Source organism: Ixodes scapularis, unplaced genomic scaffold (assembly GCF_016920785.2).
Source record: "Ixodes scapularis isolate PalLabHiFi unplaced genomic scaffold, ASM1692078v2 PGA_scaffold3__209_contigs__length_174095766, whole genome shotgun sequence".
In the NCBI taxonomy this organism is placed as follows: domain Eukaryota; kingdom Metazoa; phylum Arthropoda; class Arachnida; order Ixodida; family Ixodidae; genus Ixodes; species Ixodes scapularis.
This window is the reverse complement of record NW_024609868.1, coordinates 42463196-42486652: the sequence shown is the minus strand read 5'-3', so window position 1 is coordinate 42486652 and position 23457 is coordinate 42463196. Positions and strand designations below refer to the sequence as shown.

Below are 23457 nucleotides of genomic sequence, written 5' to 3'. Positions count from 1 at the left end.
GCAGAAACGTAAAATTTTTTTACGGTTCCAAAAAGCATAAACGCTCATTTTTTTATTTTGTTTTAAGTGGGAGTTTTAGCGTGTGGACAAGAGAGGCACAATGTTGAAGCTATGTTGAATGAATGCGAGAATTCCTCACTTGGAGCCTAGAAACACACACAAACACACACAGAAATGAAGGGTAATTATTTGAAGCCTTGAGAATATGAAACCTAACTTTACAACGTCACTCGAAAAAAGTAACGTAAGTACGCTGTTCGTTACTGTTTTGAAAATTAAAAAAAAAAAAAAAAAAAAAAAAAAAAAACGTAACGAGCACGTTATTACGTTACCAACTTTGCCTCTGTCTCAGGGTGGATACATTCTTTGTCGCATCGAGTGCAGCCAGCAAGCGCTAATGCAAAAATATATATAGGAGTATAAACTTCGGGTTTTGAAAAAAAAAAAAAAAAAAAAAAACGTAACGAGCACGTTATTACGTTACCAACTTTGCATCTGTCTCAGGGTGAATACATTCTTTGTCGCATCGAGTGCAGCCAGCAAGCGCTAATGCAAAAATATATATAGGAGTATAAACTTCGGGTTTTGAAAAAAAAAAAAAAAACCAAGGCACTGGCCAAAGCTATGTGCTCGCACCGAAAAGGGCCCCAACGCATTTGCCCAAAAACATACACAAGACGATCCGGCCGCTATGTCATCGCTCCACAAACGCGCGTGTCCATTTCCCGGGGCACGTAAAACGATACATGGGGAGATCGGCGGCCGAGTGTGTTGAGGCTCGGACTCTATGGACGCTTTGCAGCAGCTGGTCATAGGCGCCGCCATAACCGACCTTCAGTTTTTGTTTCCTCTTATTCCGTTTATTTCACTTCGTCAGTACCATTCCAGGCCAGGTCATTGCCATTTTAGATTTAATTGCGTCCTTCTCTTTAGTATTGGCCCTTGTGGAGGCTCGTCGACCACCGTTTCAGTGGCTCGGTATCTCGGTAAGACAAGAGAAGGTCAGCAATGGCGGCTCTAATCTGGCGCGTGTGTAAAGCGTCTATGGACCGAATAGGTGGCGAATCAACCAACGAAACTTTGCCCGGCAGTGCACGTTCGCTCTGCGCGCAGCGCCAGCTGTCGCAGCTCTGACACTGCGCGCTGCAGGGCGAACGCAGCCGGGCGAAATGCGTCGCTTGTTTGCAGCCTATTTTCTTTTTGGAGTCCCGTTATCACACCGACACTCGGGTCACGTGGAACAAAAGCTCGTGCACGCCCGCCTTCGTCCGTGTGGATATAGATGATATTCGTACGGACATGTGGGCTTGCAGTCATTATACTACGTGATGCACGTTACCAAACCCATGTTAACGGTCGTGCTGCTGCAAATCATATAGAGCAGAGACAGAGAAAGTTTACACTGCGGGATAACCACATGCCCTTTTGTGACAGCCCAACCTCTCGCTCTCTAAAACTAGATCATCAGACGGGTAAAATGACTTTAAAGCAAAACAGAATAAAAGCAGGCAAACGTTCTTTGTATCTTTTATGCCTGAAGATCTTTTGGAATGCTCTGCATTCCCCGTATACCACACGAACGTTCTTTTTCCCGTGCATTTTAGAGCGCGTGGGAAGCCGGTTCGAAAGACTGGTGCGCTCGAAAGAGAAAGCTTTGGGGACACACTGAAAAAGCGCATAATTTCGCTCGCCATTAGAGACTAGAACACACACGCAGACACGCACACACACACATATATCTATAGTATAATCACTTGCTCAGGCTAAGCGGGACGTTGAGCCCCGCTGCCTCTTTCATGAGTTTCGGACAGTCACGACAGGAGTGCGTTCGCTGGACAGATCTACGATAATAGCCGCCGACTCGAGGAGTTGGCTTCCACCATTTCGTATGCGCATCTCGAGAATCCAGAAAGGAATAAGAATGAAGCTCTTCGTGTTACCTCTTTGTTGAAACCACCGTAGGCTGTGGTGTATCCTGTCCTTGAGTTGCGCTTTTTGTGTATAATTTATCTTTCTACTTAATATATGCGCCCTCAATTATAACGTGGCGTTGTTATATCTCCGCTCAAAGTGTAAGGTTAAATGTTCTTTAACGCTACGATAGACGATCTATTCTCCGAAAAAAGCACCGCCATCCACTTTAGTGTACTGTTTATGCTGGACAGAGCTACTTTGTATACATGCTTACCTGTCTTGCCTATGTTCACACTACACGCCCTTGCGCGGAATTTGCCTGAATATGCACCTGTAGACGTGTGCGCGTGCGCATGTACGCGCGTGTGAGCCCATACGCAATCACAATGTTAAACTATATGTAAGCGCGCAGTATATTCGTACAGTATATGCAAATGTACGCAAACACGTTCCCATACATCGCGAAAGTGCGGGGGGGGGGGGGGGGGGGGAAGGGGGGGGGGGGGGGGCGAAGGTTGTGGCGCGAGCATTTTCTTTGTAATGCACCTCGCGTGGGATAGCCTGGCTCCAAAAGTTGGCTTTCGGCACCTACTTGACGAGTCTTATGACGGGCTAGTAAGACTTTCACAGTCTTTCCATTTTATTTAACAAAGAAGCTATGCAAGCTTTTTTTAATCAATAGCTGCCATTACTTCACAGCTTGCAAATATTTCCTTGCTACTGGTGGTGCAGGTTCTCCGGGCTTTACGTTAAAATAAACGTTAGTCTTTTTTGTCCCCAGGCACGCCTAGCGCAGGACGATATAAATATAGTTATATCTCCCTTATCTACTGTATGTCTAATGCGCTCGTTTATCGGGAGTCAGCCATTGGTCGGCTGTAGAAAACAATTTGTATGTTGACAAAAATCTAGATGTGATATTCATTTATTACAATACCTTCGGGTTCGATTTCATTACAGAGGCGAGTGGGTTCTAGAGGAAGTAAAATTATACAAGAACATAACTAAGTAGAGAGAAGTAGCTTGTTCCGGCACAATATACAATAGCAATAGACGTTTTAAAACAAAACCAGTTCTAGATTGTTGCGAGGGTGGCGGGAAGGTATTTCTGATCAAGGCCCATTTTCGGAATTAGTGATGATGTAATGATTTCGTGTTCCATTTTATTACAAGTATATTATGAAAATGATTAAGCCGGAATAAAACAGTAAATAGGCCATTTGAGAAGTGTTGATAAGTGAAAGGTTAGTGTGAAATATCTCGTGAAAGAGACACAACCGATCTACCTTGCGGCACAAGGCAGCGCTTGGCAAATGTAGACACGCCATAAGTGTAACGCTTGCAGTTAGATTATAGCCATTTTGGATGAAAGAGGCTGGACATTTGCACAGGCTTTAGGATGGTTATTTTATTTAAATGACTCGGGTATCAGATAGATCAGGTACACTCAAGCTTTAGTAGAACAAATGTTTTATGCAAAGTTAATTTCAAAGACGAGGCGACACAAGAAAATGTTTGTTTTAGGTATCCAGGCATGCAATTAATGTTATTAATCACGAACCCTCTATGAGCTTCTCAGTGCTAGTTTAAACTAACTGATCAGCGTTAGTAAACTAACCGTGTTAGTTCACACTAACACGTTTTTCAATAAATGTGTTAGTTTACACTACCATGTTTATTGATAATTTGGCATTGCTTTGGCAAAGTAAAACGTTTCGTTGTTGTTTTGTGAGACTGTAGATTATAAACGTATTTTTGATCACAGGCCATATGTGGCCATTTCTTGTGAGAAGCCCGCAGAGCAAGCAGAGACCTCCGCAATATATTTTTTAACACAAATCTTGGACAATTAGTAACATTACTCTGACTTTTATTGTAATTATTTGCATTTAAACTTCGTCACTTGTACCCAAAAGCCTAACCCATACGGAGACGTAAAAAATTATTTTCTAAACATTATAGCTACCGATTCCTTTTGACCAGACGTGTACGAATAGCGCAATTACAATTCGCATCGAATTCGAATTGAATACTACCGAATAGTGGCCATAAAATCAGATGCCGGACCGAATACGAATACCAGAATGTTATCTGCAATGTTCACAAGACTAAAAAAAGAAAAGCCACGTATATGAGATGTATTTATTTTTCTGTATTTATTCTTCGTTCGGCGCGCCCTATGTATTTATTTTTCTGCAGGGCGCGCCGAACGAAGATAAGTTAGCACGAATAAATACGAGGGAGTTTGAGCGAGTTTCAGCTGACGGACATGTCCACCCGTTCACATGTTTTTGCGCTACAGTTGGGAGAATGAACGGACACAGCTGAACCGTTTGGTTTGGGTGACGTCTAGCGCCACCTATAGGCCTGCACCTCGTTCGACGCCGCGGGGAGAGCTGGGTTAGCGGAAACGACCGGTACGGTCATGCCGGACAGGGCCGGGTAGAACAGATTCTTCTCGAGCCTGGGCAGGGAACGAGCCGTGCATTGTGATGAGACGCACATGGATTGATGTTAGCTTACGAGGGCAGTCAATGAACTAATACGTCTCTTTTTTTTCGCTTCGGTAGTTTATTTTAGTGTAATGTTCACCCTTCTTAGTCATTAAAACAAAAGCCACTATACATAGGTTGATAGCCCTAGCTTTTCTTGAGCGGATTCAATGCACCGACACATTTCGAAGGTTGATTCGGGTTTAAAAGTTGAAGGGTGCCTCAACGGGCCGATGTGCGCCTCATCTTCCTCAGTCGAGACGCCTTAGCCCGGCCGATTACGGGTCGTGTATGACTGAGATTCAACGGGCCCGGGCTAGGTCGGGCCTACTCTCTTGCCATGGTTCTGTGCCATGGTTCAGTGCACAACTATCTATAGATTGTAGTGCACAGAACCATGGCGGCAGGTAGTGCAATATCCATGAATCCCCAATGGCGACAGCGTAGTTTACGTGCAGTGATTGTACGTGAACCACGCAGCCACTGTAGTTTTGCAGTTCGCGGGTTTTCGTCTAGCGGATGCAAGACGCTCTGAGCATGACTGCCTAGTTTGAGACATACAAGAAACAAGCTCATTTTTGTCAAAATAATGTGTTAGTCAAGGCTTCCGACGCAGGCTTATCCAACGCAGGCCTGTGTGGACTATTATACCATATAAACAAACCCCCTGAACGATCCCGCACTCTTTGTCAACAGTGCCGATATTCGATGCATGGAAGTTTTCGAAAACTCGAATACTAGGAATTCGAAAGTCGAATTCAATTATTCGGACAATCAGTATTAGATTCAAATTCGAAACTCGAATATTCGCGCACCCCTACCCTTGACGCAATGCGTCAGGGACTTTGGTTATACGCTGAAATAGTCTGCACATGCCTGCGTTGGATAAACCTGCGTTCGGAAGCCTTGACTAACACATTATTTTGACAAAAAGGAGTTTATTTCTTGTATTTATCGAACTAGGCATTTGTGCTGTTCTCAGCTTGGTTAAAGTCACTAAAATTTTAAGAAACACAGGGCCTGGCTTATTGTGTTCACACTCCTTGCTTCGTGATTCGTTTTTCGGTGCTCTTATCGGCCAATAACGCAGTCACATTGGTTGTGGAGCGGCAACCACGCCCTGCATCTTTAAGTTGACAATAATTTAAAAAAAAACTTGAATTAAAAAAGGTAAAAGCGCCTGAAGGGACACATATTCGTGTTTTTCCATGAAGAAAAAAATTTGTTTAGCTATATTTACGCCGTTAGATGCAACTTAGGTGGTGGTTGCCTATAAACCCCGCCCGGTGCTTACAAAACTAAGCACATTTTTTTTTTGGCTCTTATTGGATAAAGAGATAATTAACGTGTGAACTGTTCGTCGTGAAATTTGTTTCCCCGGACAGTAATAGTATTTATATCGACAATATGGAGTTTTAGAATAGCGCACGCTAAGCTTTGCGTACGCAAAGAAAAGCGTCGTTGCCACTGTGCACGCTCCGAACGCTAACCACGTTTTGCGCTTTGCGTGAGCTATTTTAGAGCACACTATTTCTCGGAAATTGCGTGCGTACGCAAAGGGCCTTTGCGTTCCTCCAAGGAGGATTTGTGATGAGAAGTTGGCTAAAGCCAAGACGAGCACAGTTATAAAAATGGCGGCCCCTAGGACTGCATGGCTACGGCCGCTTTGGCGGCGTCGTGAGCGCGACGTCGGAGGCATCCTCGCGACTGCGATTTCCAATGCAGGACGACATTCCACTTGGTTTGGAAAACCCAGTAAGGTGGGCAACGATCACCGGCAACTTGATGCTTGCAACGAGCGGACGTTTATCGGTGGATGTCAGTACACTCTTGCCGAGGCGACGCATGCGGACACGACCGCTCGCGTCGCATTCTCACGTTTAAACAAATGTAAAATCTTACTCTGAACCAAAAACCTCGTTTTTTTTTTTTTTCTCAAGTTACAGCATTTCGTCTGTGAAATTAAATCCTGACTGTATCTTGGTGGCGTTTCAAGCGCGAGATGCTTGGGCTTTTGCGTCGCGGCGGAGAAACGTTATTCTAAAACTCTCTTGCGTCGCGCGCGCTAACGCAAGCGCTAAACTTAGCGCTAGCGTGCGCTAAAACTGCGTACGTTATTCTAGAACTCCCTAATATATGTTTATGTTTGAAAAACAAAGAAACTAGAGAGTTTTTAAAAATATCCCGAGATTGCCTTTCTGCGTCTGCTTTAAAGGATAACATACACGGCTGCCGGCGTTTACGGCGTGTTCAACGAACGTATACCTCGTTGAGCTCGTTCACTTTTACGAGTGCGAGTCGTTCTGCGTTCAGCCAGGTGTCTGGAAGAAGATGCCTTCAACCGACATAGTTTGCTGCAAAAGAACTATCGCAAGTAAGCGCGCCTTCGGAAGCGCTGAGCGGGTGCTTGGGTTCGTAACGCCTATCGTCCCTTAGCAAAAAGAGGCCGTACTTCAAACGAAGTTGAAGTATATTTAGTACGAATATTCATTTTGTATTTATTCTGTATTATTTTGGCCGCATTCGAAATACGCCCGTAATGTATTCAAAATACATTATAAATATGAATCAAAAAATATTTTAGATATGCCAAAAATATTATTCTTTCACACTCAAGATGCCATTTGTGCATTAAAAACCGGTTACACAATTTTTTTTATTTTCAATTTTGTCAGCGAATGGTGTCCCTGTGGTATTGAAGGCACTACTAATACATCTTACAAAGCTACGTTAGAAACGAACACAAACACCATGACGCACTGAACAGCTCATTTACAGTCCCATTGACTGCTCTAGAGCCTTATATAGCCTACATATTGAAGGTAATCATTTTTTCGGTGACCACCTCTGCGCTTATTAAGGTTCCAAGTATTCGATCTTCTCCTCGGAAGTCTGTCGAAGGGGAAACAGTGTTTCGAAGTTCGTGGACGATATCTCTTACTAAAAGGCATTGGTACAACTAATAACAATTCGGCGCAGTCCCTAAAACAATATCCACACAAACGGCTCATAAAATACATGTTATTGCTTCTCTGCGTAGCACCACTCAGGACGAAGCGAATCAAGGCAGTTTCTTCATAAAATACTGTAAACGACTTTATTTTCGTGAGGACCTAATTCTCGCAAAGTTCGCGAATCGCCTACAATTCCGAAAAAATAGGTCCCGTGAATAATTCCGGCAAAATGTAAAAACATTAAAATCTATATTGCGATCCCAGCGCGTCGCGAAAATTAGAATTTTCGAATTATTCCAGAACTCCAACTTTGACCTAAATGGCGAAATATTGAGCCCGCGAAAACTAAATATTTTACAGTAGTTGTTTTGCCTTTTCTTTTTAGTAGTAGACTATTTAATATGGTATACGTTAATGTCACTATATTAAAGCCACTATTCACATCACGTACAATGGTGGATATACACGTTCAGTGAACTAACATTTTGCTAACAAAACCAGGCCAAACGTATCTGTTCACAGCACCTGCTGAAGCTTTCCAGCATCAGCAAATGTTGTGGTTGTAGTTCTTCAACCCCGTTTGTGATTGGTGTGCAAGGAACTGATCAGGTGTGTTCTTGATAGAAAAAAAGGAAACAATAACATAAACTGGGCTGATTTATCAGTGCGGTGCTGCGCAATTCAGTTGACAAACTAATCAAATGCTGTATTTAGGCGCTTCAGTGTACTTCATATCTGCTTGAAGTGAACTTCTAGAAGGGGAGCTTTTCAATATTTTGGTAGTTTAAGTCAAACTACCAAAGTACTGCAGTCAAAAGGTACTTAGAGTATATCACAACAGTATTTACGATTTTCAGGTATTTTAAAAGTATTCTGCACGTATTTTTGATTGCTCCATTTTTTTAGGGTTGGAGTATATTTTGCATGAATTAAATAAATATTTCAAGAAATATATGTGAAAGGTATATTGTGCCTATTAATTTAGTATTTAGATATTTCAAAACGCAAGAAGGGAACTTCAAATGTAGTTTAAGTAAAGGTATTTTAAAATGATTTTTAGAAGTATATTTCACTACCAAGTAAAAAAAAATAAGTTTATATTTTCGGTATATTTTTCGTGTACTTACAATTATGAACTGTATTTCAAATACACTCAAATTAGAATGTGGTATATTTCAAACGTATTAGTTTTCGCTAAGGGGTCCCATGCCTTCGAAGCGCTGTGGGGGTGCTTGGGTTCATAACGGGACTGCGCTAAGCCTAGCGTCCCACGCCTTCGGAAACGCTGTGCGAGTGCTTCGGTTCGTAACAGGACTGGCCTAATAAGCCTAGCGTCCCACGTCAACTATGTTGCTTGATCCAGCTTGATTTGTTCGTTCGCGCGTGTTGGTGCTGAATGAAGATGTTTGTTCCCGTAAAAGCGGCCCCGCCGCTCTTTGAGTTTTGCAACCGTTGTGATTGCAACTATGGTTTACTACTGCGAAGATATCTACACAGGTAAGAATTTCCGAGCCCTTTGGCTGGAAGAAATCGTGCGTTCTGCTCGCATGAAGTTTGTCTAAGTTCCCATCATTTCGCTTCGAAAGGTAAGTAGCTCTCAAGTTTTGCAGTGCACCTGGCCTACCAAAGCGAATATTTTTACGTCGTGTTTTAATTCTTCGTCATGAAGCTCACCCACCTTCCTCGCGGATGCCACTTGAAAAAACAAATGATCAGGACAGTAAACTTGGAAGGACTGTATATTCATTTTGTTGATATTTTTGCCCTCGGTTCCTTACCACCGCACATCGATAGACGCTGACAGACGCTTGCATTGGACCGTGGCTCGTGCATAATGGGACGCTAGAACGTCGCTATCATGGTCGCGTCTTCTAAGCGTTGCAGAAGCTCTTAGACGGGGCGGAACGGAGGCGAAAACGGAAGCCAACGCGCAGCTTTTCTTGGCCGCGTCTCACGGGCGTTGCAGGCGACGATGATCGGTGGTGAAATAGCAGACGATGCCGGAGGCTTCCGCGCGTCTGCTCGCACGACTAGCATGAGGTGTCAGACGCCAGACTAGACGCACCGGATATCGCAAAAGGGAGACACTAGGCTTGTTAGCATGTTCAGCTGAGCAGCCAGGCCAATCCTGTAGTAATGGGCGGGGCCACTGATTTGTGGGCGGGCTAAGAGCGTGTCGTGACCTTCACCTAAATGGCGTCTAACGGCGTAAATACTGCGCGATTTTTTTTCGTGAAAAAATGTATTTTAAGTAGTGGTTGCCTTAAAAAATAAATTTTTTTACAGCCGAGCTGTTAAGGGCTAGGTTCCCCATGATCGTGTCCGGTACCAAAGAAATGTCGACACAAACCTACACGAACCTCTGGACAGGTACCGCCATCTATAATTGACGGCGGCAACCAGGCAACCATTCTGGTTGCCGCCGTCGCTCATAGATGGCGGATACCTTTCCAGCTACCCTATTGAAAATGCTCATTTGTATGAGAAATTTCTCTGTCCAATAAACACATATGAATCATACGAGATATATAAGAACATATAAGAACCGTATAAGAATTATATAAGAGCTATATAAGAACTATATTACATATATGAGAACATACAAGCACCATATAAGAAACTAGTGTGAAGTTTCTTATAAGTTTCTCACGGGTTCTTATATATCTTATATACTTCTCATATAGTTCTCATATTCTTCTTATATGCTTCTTATATGTTCTTATATATCTTGTATGATTCATATGTGTTTATTGGACACAAGAAATTTCTCATACAAATGATTTTTTTTACTAGGGTATCATAGAAGAAGGGATAGTTGGGCGAGTTGGTGGGAATTCATTGTAGGAAACAGCGCGAAAAACAGACGAGGGCGAAGAAGAAACACACGTGACGAGCGCAGCGCAAGTCACGTGTGTTTCTTCTTCAGGCTCGTCTGTTTTGCACGCTGTTTCCTACACTCATCAGTTTCGGTTTGGACACGGTTTGGACTCACGATGGGTCGGCCGCGTCTTCGGGGAAAGCAGACCGGGTGCGGAAGGAGCGGCGACGTACGCAGCAGCGCGAATGGGTCTGCAACCGCCGCGTGCGTCAAGCACTTCAGATTCCCTTGTGAAAGAAGAGCAGATCGCTCGCCTGGAAAGCCACCGCCGAGAACAGAAGCTACAGCTCCGCTGCTCTTCCTTCTTCACCAGAGTAGAAAGGATGAACGTTTTATTTCAGTGTTTCTTTAATGTCAAGACTCCATCGCTCGCCTGCGTGTTGAAGAGGCCGAGGACGTAATGTTCCGGTTTGATGCTCTTTGTTCTTACTAACTACTATTATCCTGCGTTTACGCTGCCGTAAAGTTTACGCTGCCGTTTCCCCAAAGCAAACGGAAGAAATCAGAGCAGGGAACGAGAAATGTTATCGAGAGAAGGAAGTTATACCGAAACCAAGGTTGATCGGAATGGAGCCCATGTTACGCACTACGCCGCGGTCTTTGTGTGTTAGCCTTCACGTGCAAGCGGCGGCAGTTATGTACACCGCAAGCTTCACTTCTGTTGGTTGCCCATAGTGTTTGGGGAGCATGTATTTGCTAGGGGGGTTTGGGAGTATGGAACGGCAACCATCCAGTTGTAGGGGGAGCTAACGAAATTCAGATTTCACTGCGACACATGGTATAAAGCGAGAAACCAAGACAAATGAGCGATCGGAAAAACAAAAGAGCGTCCCCAAAGTCTATCACAATAGCGATCAAACTCCAGGGGCGGCATGCTAATATTAAAGCTAGAGAAGCAACGTCTTCTCCACCCTTGATTTCCTTCTTTTCAAGCGGAACGAGAAAGAGGATTCGATACTGGGAGGCTAACCTTTCGTACCCCTCTCCATTATTTTCTCAATAAACTCGCTCAGCTTTTAAAAAGCTTGCCAAGCCTGGGGAAGCACGAACGCTTGAAATGCCACTTTACGTGCCGCTGCGTTCGTGTGCTAGCTTCGGTGGGTGGTTATTATTTGAGCCCGTTCTCGTTTCGACCTTCTCACTTGGCCCTTCTCGAAACAACCATTCTCAAAAAGATCTTCTCTCTTGGACCTGTCGCATTTGGCCTTTTCCCGTTTCGTCTTTCGCATTCCAACCCTCCTCATTTGGGCCCGTTCTCGTTTCGCCCTTTTCACCTCTCCCCTTTCAAAACAGCCATTCTCAAAAAAATCTCGCTTTGAGCCGTCGCACTTGACTCTTTCTATACCAAAATCGTTTTTTTAGGGTAATATTAATACATTGATATAATTTGTGTGTGTGTGTGTGTGTGCCACAGGCATACTCTCTCTGCTAGGGATTTTATCAGTGCGTCGAGGTCGTCGTGAAAAGCTACTAGCTGACAATAAAACAGACCAACTATTTATTGCATCCAGATCATATTCCGATTTGTCACGTTGTTTGAGGTCTCTTGACTTGGGACAATGCCACCACTTCTATAATGCAGTGGTTCTCAAAGGGGGGTCTGCGAACACATCCTAGGGGTCCGCGAAGCTCTGTCTCATCAGTCAGGCAAGGCAATATTAGTTGTCTTTCTTCACGTTGAGAAGAAACGTTCCTATTTTCGGGAGAGTACTCTCGTGTGTATGTCAATGATATAAGTCTACTTTACACTAGCAATTAGTTATATCCATTTATTAAATCATTATCATGATAACCTACACCTTTCTAGTCCCCTCGCCCGAACGTGGTCCTCCATCATCTCCGCATTTCTACAAGGCGTCCGCGAAACATCAATGGTTGAAAACCACTGCTATTATGTATCTCTCTGTTCAAACAAAGTTTCCAAAATAAATGTCCATCGCTTTTTTTCTCTCGTTTGCTTAGGAAGGGAAGCAGGCGTCACTGTACGATTCTCAGTGCGTACCTCTACACATAATATATATCTGATGGCATGTTGGGGGCCCAAGCTAGGTCAGGCTCATGAACAAAGCCGCGAAGGCATAACGACGTTAGAAGCATGCCGAACTAGTGCCGTTCGGTCGTAGCGCCAACGGGCGAAATGAGAATGGGTCAAGTTGCGAAAAACACCATTTGGATCATATGAGAAGGTTCAAACGAGAAGGACCAAATGAGAATGGGTCGAAATGTGCAAGGTTCAAATGCGAATGGGACGTTTTGAGATACACCCAGCTTCGGCAGTGCTTTCTTTCACACAGTCTCAGCTAAAGCATGAAACACGTGCAAACAAAAAGCGTGTCGCATCGCCGCGCCGCGCGGCGCAACTATACACCCTTTTCATGGCAAACGCTACCAGACGGTCGCTCCAGAATTCGACGTCCCGGAGGACTTCCCGCTTATCAAAACAAAATTTATCAAGGCCAACTTTAATACCACTGCTTGAAATTTCGATGAAACGTTTTACCGCCAATTCTCAGGGTGAACGCGAAGAAGCGCGAGATCTGGTAAACATTTTCGAATATTTTTTATACCAATTTGCCTCCTCCAAGGCGTTAATCTTACAGCCGAAGGCCCTGGTTAAATCTCTAATTTTGCTGTCCGTGTAACATGTATGCGTCCTAGCGGTGGTGACATATAAGCAAGCTCGACAGGCTTGCAAAGACGGAGCGACCAGAAATCGCTTGGGACAGAAGCGGCAGTTTATGTTTGTAAACTGCTAAAGGTCTACAGACGATTGCAAGACCACTGGACGCCGCCATGTCTCTGCTCGTGCGGACAAGCCCGTATATGTTTGAAGCCTGAGCAAGCTATGTTCACGTGCAAGCTGCACGTGCTTGTGCTCATACACTCTTAGAAAAAAGGGTACGGATAGTCCTCCCTTACGGGAGGAACGGTCTTGTAACCTATGTTCCTTTAGAAAGGGAGAAACCTTCGTCCCTGAAGCAGGGGAGCAAAGTTCCACCGTTGCTTGCATCTCAATATGGCGGCCCCGAATCGAGAAAATCGAGCCCAATAAGGCTTAACGAGGACGCTACGTCTCTTGTACGGGACGAGAGCAGCAGCAAATAAAAGCGTAACACGAGCTTTCCGCAAACTGTGTTTATTTCCGAAGCCAGACTCCCCCCACAGGTACAGACACCTGCGTTTCGAAAGCAGTTACTCAGTCTTCTCGTCGACAGCACTGCGATGTTAAACGGAGACAACCGATACCTAGTTACTTCGCGCACTTTGCGTCTTACCTTTGGTGTTCCTCGAGTCACAATTCCTTCGTCAACCGCACATCACGGAGAAGGGCAAACTCACTCCGCGAAACCAAAAGCCGCTCTCGAAAGAACGAACTCGAAGCCGCTGTTTATCGCGTAGCGTGCTAGAAGGTTAAATCGCTAGCCACCAGATGGCGGGGTCAAGCAGAGTAATTGCAAGTAGCTAGGCTAGGTGGCGCTAGGTACCGCCCAATTCATGTTCTACAAAAAATAATTTGCTTCTCTCAGGCCACTACTGTGCTTGAGGACCCTCTACTATACACACATGACACCCATACACTTATTACAAGCATCAGGTGAACATACATTAAGCACATGCACTGCACACACAAATATCAATACAACCGAACACCACACTCACCCGAACACTACACCCGTGCTCTGCGTTTCCGTCTTTTATACGGGTCGTTTTGAACGTGCGGAACTTTTCGGTGACTCCCTAAGCAATAAAAAATATTCCCAGCATGTTGATTTTTTCCCTGCAATGTCATACCTCTGAGAGTATTTTGAATGGCTCAGGGGTTGAATCTCTTATTAAAAAGTAAACGCTCAATCATGCCGTAATTATTTGAAAGCCAATAAATCAAGCCGCTCCAATGCGGTTCGAAGCCATGAGTTTGTTTCCCCACACGGCAAGTCGTAGCTTGTATTTCTATTTGTTTTTCTATTTGTGCTGTTCGCGCGAAGCTGCAATTGCCGTTTGAATTAATCTCTGTAGAGTGGGTATTCAGTCAGCTGGAAGTGATGCTTCACGGACTGAGAAATTGCTTTTCGATCAACTTGAATGCAGTCAAAGCCGCGACTTGCGGCAGGTGTTAAGTGTACGGAACTACGCCGTGGCGAGCCCGAAAACTTCCAGCGCTCATCCCAGCGCGCCACGGAGGGCAGTTTCTCCAGCAACCGTAGTATAATTAAACAGCAAAATAAAGGGTAGCTTTTTTTTTCGATTTTACCTACTATTGTTTTTAATGCCGATATTCCATACTGTAAATATACGCACTTTACGTCACGCTTTCGTACTGTTCAGTCCTTGCCCCTGAGCGCAATCGCTGTCGGGGACGAGACAATTCCGACAGTCACATTGGCCACTGTACGTAGGAGCTTCTACTGTTCAGACCAGCGTTCCAACATGACTATCCGCACGTTGATCGATTGCACGTAATCCCTCAAGTGGTATTAAACTTTTTAATGTAAAGCGGAATGTCAACCTGCGACACCCCGCCCCCTCCGATCACAACCCGACATGCGGCATCAATGCCCAACAGTTTACGATCTCATCTTCTTGTTACACCACTGATACGCGAACACATGGTCACATCGGCGATAATTCCAGTCTACTTTTCACAACCCAACACTGTCATCACGATGTTGCAGCTATGTTGCTGACACGCACAAACACAAAACCACGTTGAACGCCGGTTGCACTCGGCATCGGAAAACAGAACCGAACTCAGGGGGGAAGGCACCCAGGCAGCCGGCAGCAAAGCCTTCCTGTCTTGGACGCAGTTCCTGCAGTTTCCATAACGTCGAAAACGTCGACACAGTTCCGCGTGCCTTCGCCACTGTAGTCTGTAGTGCTGCAGCCTGCAGTGGCTGTAGTTCCGTCGTTCCGTGCCGCGCGAGTCACGCAATCCGTAGAAGGCCATCCCCCAGTTGCCCCAGTGTACGTGGCGCTGCTGGCACTGCTCCGAACTTCGCTGTTTCTAGCGGCTTCGTTTGCTCGTTTGATAAAATTAGTGATAAAAACGTCAATGCAACCGAAATGTTCTGGACGTTTAAACTATAAGATGGAATTACAGGCGGCCTTCGCTGCTGCTGGAGCTCAATCAACTCAACAGCTATTTATTAAACAACGCGCGCGACCTGCTCGAAAAACGAAACCGAAAGACGATGAGTCGGGAGGGCGAAAGCTTTCTCCCGTCTGCCTGGAGAAGGAGAAAAACATTTCGTTCCTCTCCTTTTCTCGTGTCCGCTTGGGGGCGCGTCGGTAGAAGGGAGGAAGGCGCGCCGTTGCTACTTTTTTCCTCCATTTTTTCTTAGAGTGTAGGGCACCAGTCGGGGCGCCATGCTGGCAATGTCTATAGAAACCACCACTGACTCTATAGAGAGTTTTAGTAGATCGTGTCTTCAGGCCACGCTATTTGTAGCGGGAGCTCGCGCTGCCACTTCGATGTATGCTCTCTGGAGCGCGTGCCCGTAGCGCTAGTGAGTCTTTGAGTACGATCTGCTAAAACATCCCTTGATATGACCATAATGGATATGACCCAATGCCGCGCCGCTACGTAACAGCGACAGCGATGGTTTTCATGGTTACGCCTCTCCGCGGCGCGACGCGATGCGATTTTTGCTTACATGTGTTAACGAGCCGACCCAGATTCGTATCGTCTTTTAATTTAAATCACTAAAAGTTCGATGCTCAGACAGACTCAAGATGGCCACTGCGCAGTTCAGGAAGTATGATCGTTATGTTGGCGCAATCACTATACTCCGCGACAACTTTTCTTGGCAATGCAGTGGAAGGTACAGGCCCGCGTCCCCTCTCCCATTTTGAGTGTACGCAGGCTCTCCTCCTCTCCCCGAAAATGGGAAGGAGGAGAGCCTGCGTACACTCAAAATGGGCGAGGGAACGTGGCCTGTACCTTCCACTGCATCGCCAAGAAAAGTTGTCGCGGAGTATAAGTGTACCCTCTAACAAATCTTAGCTCGCTCTCCCTCACTCACCCGAAGGATGGGCAGGACTTCGGTGAGGTTGCGGAACATGTCCTGCGGGTTGTACTTCTTGGGCTTGGGCGGCAGATAGGGCCGCACGTCCAGGGCGCAGTACTGGCCACGGAAGTACTCGCGGACGTCGTCCGCGGCCCCCACGTCCCGGGCCACGACGTCCACGCATTCGTTGTAGGCGCCCCAGGCGCTCAGGGACCCTTCCAGGATGCCGTCGGGGACCTTGCCTGACGAGTCCAGCACTGCATGCGCGTCGGACGCCAAAAGATACGAAAGAAAAATCAGACGTTTCTATGAGCCGACGTCCACCTTAAAAGCCAATTATTTATCGAACCAAAACATTATATATATTGGAGGCCTGTAGCATTTATTTGTGTGAAAACTCGTCAGCAAGAAAGAGGGTACAGAAGAAAAAAAGCGCCGAATCACGGGGCATTCACTGAGCGTGACTGGTTTAGCGGGCGATAGCAGACACAGAAAGACGACGAGCGCCGTGACAAAGCATTTTTGGCGCTGTTTGATTGGCCTCATCTGATTGTAACGTCGGGTGTGCTCAGATTTAGTGTAAAACAGAGTACACAGCCTTTTCTTTTTTCAAAATTGCGCGTCATGTAGTAGCTGTTGCTCCAATTATTCAAGTCGGCCATACTTTGGTCGTGTCTACACTACTCTGAGCATGCATTGGACGCTGGGGCTGCAAGGTCAGCGTTCGACGTGCACACGGCTCTAATCGCGCGTCGAGAACGACTGCAGCGACAGTGTTAGGCGAGAGCTCAGGCCCGATCCCTCGCTTCCTGCCCGAGGAATGGTGACCGCCAACGTTGCTCGACGGGGTATGGAAAAGGGTCCGACGATAACGAGGTTTCGCTTTGCAGCTGTGATGCTAAGCCTCGTGAAAGGGACTACTGTTGGTGCTCGGTATGGCGGAAGTTGTGAAATAAAAAAAAAAATACGTTAAGGTACGAAGGCACCGGTTGTCTAGCAGATCTCTGGAGCGCGTAAAAGTATTCGTGCGACTTGAATCCAAAATTCTGCTACGGTAAAAATTTCTCCGGCCGTTTCGTTTCTGCCACAGAGTCGGAGCGACGACGCTTTACGTGGAGTTATGATCTCCATATTAATTGCAATCGCTCCTTTTTCAGCGGGCCGTTCTCACGCGGTATATGGGACTGACAAGATGTGTGTCGTCCCCCTGATCATGTTCGCCGCGATTCGCGGGTGGCGTTGCGCAAGCCTTCCCAGAAACCTCCCAATTAAATCCTACAAGGAACCGGGATGTCCGATTTATTTCGTGCAGCAATGCGAGTTATAGGTACTACCTAGTCAGCGATAAGCTGAGAACGGCAGAAAGGGGCTTCGGTTGTCCCGCCTCTAGCGCGAGCTTCCCCCCTTCCCGTGAGTCTCGAACGCGCACGTGCATGCCGAAGCACGGTGGAAGGCAACGAGCGCGTGCTGGAGGCCTGACATTTGAAAGACAATGAGTATACCATCTACAACGCTCAAATAATTCCTTTTCTAAGGTGATAGATCTCCAGAGCTATATACTGTGCCTGTGCTCGTGCCACGTATAAACTACATTTGCATAAAATTTTCGCCAAGCTATTTGCATTTTTTACTCGCTGTATTTATCGATCACCTTGGGTCTGGACCATTCAGAATAGACACCGATAAAAACCGACAGATGAAGCCTTACTCTAATATTAGCACCAGAAACCAGATTTTTGTTTTCCCTCTCTGGGTGTAGAAGACCGTGCTCCTTTGGTTGCCTTCGGGAAAGTTAGCCCATGTTCACACTAGAGCGACTAATCCGATTTCGATAGCAGCTTTAAATTCGGCTGACACGCGATATCGTTCAACGCCCCTCGACCTTAATAACGATAACGTGCGGGCCCACTTTTAGAGTTCCGAAACGTATATCTTAGCTGACAGAAAGGCACTGCCATTGCAATCTTGCCTGTGCCGGCAGTGCATGGTCATGCTACCGCTCCGGCTTCATTCAAACGACCAAGATTCAATATCCTAAAAAATGAGGCTCCGGCTTTTAAGCAAAGACCCACCGCGCAGTAGGAAGAAGTATACAAGCGATCAGCGACCTGTCCGTAATAACGAGAAACACAACGCATACGCTGATTTACCAAGTTCGTAGCCGAAAATGTTGCCTATATATACAGGATCTCTATAATAACGGAGTCCGTATTAACGGGACATGGCAGTACTTTTCTCGGCGGAATATTTGGTGTCGCCAGCGCATGTTTATGACACGTACAGCGTGTCAAGCGAATCCGATGCAAGAACCGCCCCACAGACGTTCGCAACGCGTAATCCGTACGTTAGTCTCGGGTAATGCGTTCCGTCTTTCTTTTTGTGGAGAGGAGGTGGGTCATCTGAGGCACGTAAATGAGGCAATTTTTCACGTATATGCTCGTTAACTCCGTTCCTTCGAGAGGATCACAGTTCTTGGCCCGCATCGAGAAGGAGTCTAACACCCACTTGCAAATACGAATGTTTTGAAAATTTTCTTTTGTTTGTTCGAGGCAAATTGAGGCCACCACTTTGCTTTGTTGTTTTTGTTTCACAAATTTTAGTATCCTAGTTTGTAAAGTCCTAGTTTGACTACAGGCTCTTATCGCCAAGGAAAATGCACGAATTGCTCCTGGCACAAGGGCTGCCTGCTGCCTTTACGCATACAAAAGCCGTCGCTATTCTTAGATACAAAGGGAGATTTCTGTCGAACGCTGAACCAACGAATGCAAACAAAGCAAACAAATTAAACACAAAAAAGTGTTGTTTTTTTCAGTGGCAAGCTCGCATATTTAGATCTTTCTTACATATTGAAGGTTCATTCCTTCAGTATAGAACTATATCTTCGTGACACTATCCGTGCGACGTCTAATTACAAAGCGTGTGCTAGCGGCGTTCAACTGTGCGTGCTACTCGCAACGTAAGTATGTCCTAGAGCCAAGTGAACCCGCACGCGAAAATGCAGTGAAGAGTGGACTCTACAGAACGATTGCTCAGTGTTAATGACAGGACGACACAGAGGCTATAGCCTGGGCGTTTGTCCTAGCCGGGCCACTCTATATTGTATGTCTATAGAACGAAGATACGATGAATATGCGACAAATTCCGCCAGGCGGCGTACGCTGTCTCCGTGGCAGGTGGCCCAAAAAGCCCTTTTTAATACCCTATCAAGCAACATTGGCGGTCGCCGTTTCTAGGCTAGGTGGCGCAAGCTACCACCCGTTTTAAAGGGTACAGCCGTTAGCATCCATCCATTGGGCACATGCGTGTCATTGGCTCCTAGTCATCGTCGAACGCTGACGCAGTACTCGTTTCTTGAATAGGAGCTGAGCCAAGTTCGCGCCGAGCGCTGATACAGCCCACGTACCTAAGAACGCGATGAGAGTACGTCCGCAAACAGTGCCCGACTCGAATCATTGGAGCAGCTGCTGCTAGGTGGCGCGTGCTCTTGAAAAGGTCTATTTAGTCGTTGCAGTATACGACTACTAACCTGAGGCGTTTAACCCAGCCCATCGTGCAGAAGTAATGAAACGAAAGCGCGCCAGTAAACGACATTCATCGAGACCGAAATTGGCAAGGGCGGAGATCGAACCCAAGAATAAGCCCTCTTTCCTTCAGCATCTATGCATTTATCTCCAAGGATCAGCTCCGTCTGTGTTTAGTTCTCTTTTTTTTTTTTCCTTCTAAGCGGCATGGGAGCAGTTCAATAGTCGAACATATATTGCGGACCACACCTCAACCTACGTCCGTTTCTAGGGCGCTTCGGGCACGTGCGCGTGCCTTCGATGTGTAGAACCAGTCTCTGGGTGGTTTAGTATAGAACGGAAAGTTGGTCAAGTTTGTAAGCGTTCAACGGGGAAACAGCGCACCATTTTCACTTAAAGCAGGAATGAATTACGGGTTTATTTTCAAATACAAACTTTCAGTTGCAAGTCAGCGCTTGGTCCTGCCCGCTCTCTTCTTTCGTCCTCGTTTATTTATTTCTTGCTGCTTATTTTTATGATGATCTCTAGGCGGTTACCTGCCCGGCTATTAGACACATACTTTTGTTCTAAAGCAATTACAAATTAGAAACCAAAAGAAGAACAAAAACAGATAGAAAGACGACTGCCAGTCAGTTCGAAAAGCAGCCTCGGTATTCGATTAGAGCGGCAACGTGATTTTTTTTTTATTGCCTCTTTTCTGTTTTAAAGGAAGGCGGTTAGGCCTAATAGAGTTTGGTGCCTCGGGAGGCTTATCAAACATAACTCTCGACGATACCCCGCTTTGTGTCCCGGTGCTGTTATATCGTGACTTTCGGTGAGCAGGTTTAGGCATGCTCTTCAGTCTGTTGAAGAGCCACTTGGTCGGCGCTTAGATACGTCTTTTTAATGCATCGTTTAACGAAATTGAAGGAGCATTACAGCCGGTGCGGGCGCCCCCGCGTATACGCTCTCAACAATATACTAAAGAAACTGAGTGTCGTGTCCTCGAGCACCCTCTCTTTCCTTCGTACTTTGCCGCATCGATATCAGACATGTACACGTTAATAAAACAGATGTAATTGGATACAAGTAATGCGTTACTTGTAAGGCGTTACGCACAAGCCTGAAATCTGATATTTGAGTCGAAACAAGGGTGACCTTGGCGTTGTCAATGCGTAGCTCAGTTTAGATCGGTGTCTGTCGGCACGACTCAAGCGGAATATGACCTTGTCGCCAAAATTACGCTGACACTTTTTTTTTATACAGCGATGTTGTTTATGGCTATGGTTCCGTGGATTTTTTGTGTGCGTCAACAAAAACTCCGAGAGGCCTCGCACCGCCCTCTCTTTGTCGTTGTTCCAAGCGCTTGCGTGCCTGGTTTCCTTTCCTTCCGCAGGGTGGCGGTCCCGTCACGCGTGTCTAGTTTCCTCCGGCTCCCCGGGGCGGCGATAGTCCTCGACATCTGTAAGCGTACCTTCCGTCACGATGATCACCGATCAAGACAGTAAATGTGCTCGTACCTTTGTTAAAAATTCTGTGTTACGTCTCTGTCATGTACTAAACAGCTTCGCTGGTCATCCACCTTCAGAAAATGGAATGGCTCATCTTTTTTTTTTTTTCTTTAAACTTTCACTAAACATTGCATAAAATAAACACTTGCAGCCAATGTTTGTTATACACACGCGCTGAGGATTAACAATGTTGTTACCGAAGCTGAGGAAGTGGTAGCTGTCACAGTGGGTACTTCTGTGTGACCGTAATTATTTCGACATAATTTCTGCTCTGCTCGGAGTTCGCGCAAACAATGTAATAATAATAAAATAATAATAGTTTATTTCACATTAAAGTGATGAAGAGGAGGCCGAAAAAAAAAAGGGATAAAAGGGACAGCTTGACGAGCTTCCGGACCCCTAAATGACAAAACAGACGGCAGCTACGAAAACAAAACACATCAAAACGGAAAAACAGTCAATCATGAACATATTTTTTAGCATCAACTGCACAAACTTTGCAGTCGTTTCGCGGTTCAAAGCTGTTGAGTAAATTCGGTCGGGTGTATTTGAGCATTTGCTTCCCGTAATTTGTTCGGTGAGGGATCACCCTCCAACATTCAGTGTGACAAGTACTAAGATACGCCCGAATATTTTTGGCCGATGTTGGAAGGTCAGTTATAGAAAGCGAAAATTCCTTGTTTCTTCGTTTCTGAAACTAGCACTACACCTGTAATTGTATACATTTTGTGCAGTAATAATTGTAAAGCGTGTAAACAAAGCAGCAGTGTGACAGTCATACGGAAAGTTACAGATAATTCTGAATATCTTTTTTTTTAGTAAACATATTTAAATTTGTGCACCTGATCAAGCCCCATACAAGGGGACAATAAGTTAAGTATGAGCGGAGAGTTGTAAATAAGTAATCGTACGAAAATTGGAAGGACAGAGAGGTTACTGTACACTAACCCGACGATGAAAGATAATTTATTGGTGACACGATTTCCTTGGTGGTCCCACATGTTCTCAGAAAGAAAAATGCGGAGTGCTTTAAAAGAACACAGAATGTCAATAGGCACCGTATTTAAATGGACTGTCTGGTAAACCGGAAGTACTTAAGGTTTTTGCGCTCGTTACGTCAACGGATCCTTCATATAAACAAACGTAATTTTTATTTTGGTATACGATGCCCCAATATTAATTAAACGTTTCATGAGCGTGTGTATGAAACTGCACCCGAAATTTCATCAGTGTCAATGGCTGACACCCGTAGCTGCTGCGTGACGTCACATAACGCAAAGGATCGTCGGGTGGTCGGGATATCAAGCGTTGATCGAGGGATGTCTTGTATTTGTTTTGAATTATATAGTCTCCTAGGCTGTACCTTACTGAAATACCTTTCTTGTAATGCAGTTCCCAAGCGTGTGCAAAAAAGTCGCGTCTTTTAGCGGGATATTACTCGAAAACAGCCGTTAGCGTCGAGCAAACGTATGCAATTTCGCGCATACACAACCTGCGACGGCCACCGTTCTCACAAGGAGTGCTGGCAAAGAGAAAGATGCAGATTTTGCCTTTGAAGCGGCATCTGGGCCCACGAGGTGGCACTTGGGTCCACATATGACGGATCTACTCGATAGGTGGTGCGGCTGCGGGTCGTTCCCTCGAAGGTGATGCCCGCTGGTCGAGGGTAAACGGCGAATCGTTCTAAATGCATGTAACATTTTTAGATCGTCCCTTTACTCGGACGAGCTTAGCAAATGGTAGCCACGCTCCATTTTCACACGCGGGTTTAACTGAATCGGGCTGCACGAGTGCAAAATATAACATTTCGTATCGTTTCAAGATGGCTGTTAGTTCTGGTTTCGCTGCATAATCAAACGGATTAATCCGATTTGGACTAGGAGGGGGTGGACGTAGTTGAATATCGTTGGCACAGCATCACACCTCAGCTTACGAGCCTTCTGTCCACCTAGAACTCAGCTCGTAGCTCTCTTCTGTGAGATGATTGCTGCATAAGCGGGATCTCGATCTTGACGGGAACCCAGTGCTTCCTACGCACGACGACAATCCATTTTGCTCGTCGCTGCACGTCTAGTCGCGTGTTGCAGGTGCTGCCCGTTGCTTGCGGCACCGGCGGCACCCAACCGCGCAACAAAAATCTCGCCCATCCACGAAACAAGTTGAGCACAACAAAAATGAAGCACGCTGCGGCATTCACTCGCAA

General features: G+C 45.7%; 1 non-coding gene across 2 annotated transcripts in view; it reads right to left on the bottom strand.

Moving 5' to 3' along the window:
• LOC8038755 overlaps nucleotides 1-23457 on the bottom strand; it is a 115491-nt gene that overhangs the window by 19637 nt on the left and 72397 nt on the right. For both annotated transcript variants that reach the window (XR_006078086.1, XR_006078085.1), the window contains exon 2: nucleotides 16259-16500. This is a non-coding gene — a transcript (uncharacterized LOC8038755). The remainder of the gene's footprint in view (nucleotides 1-16258; nucleotides 16501-23457) is intronic.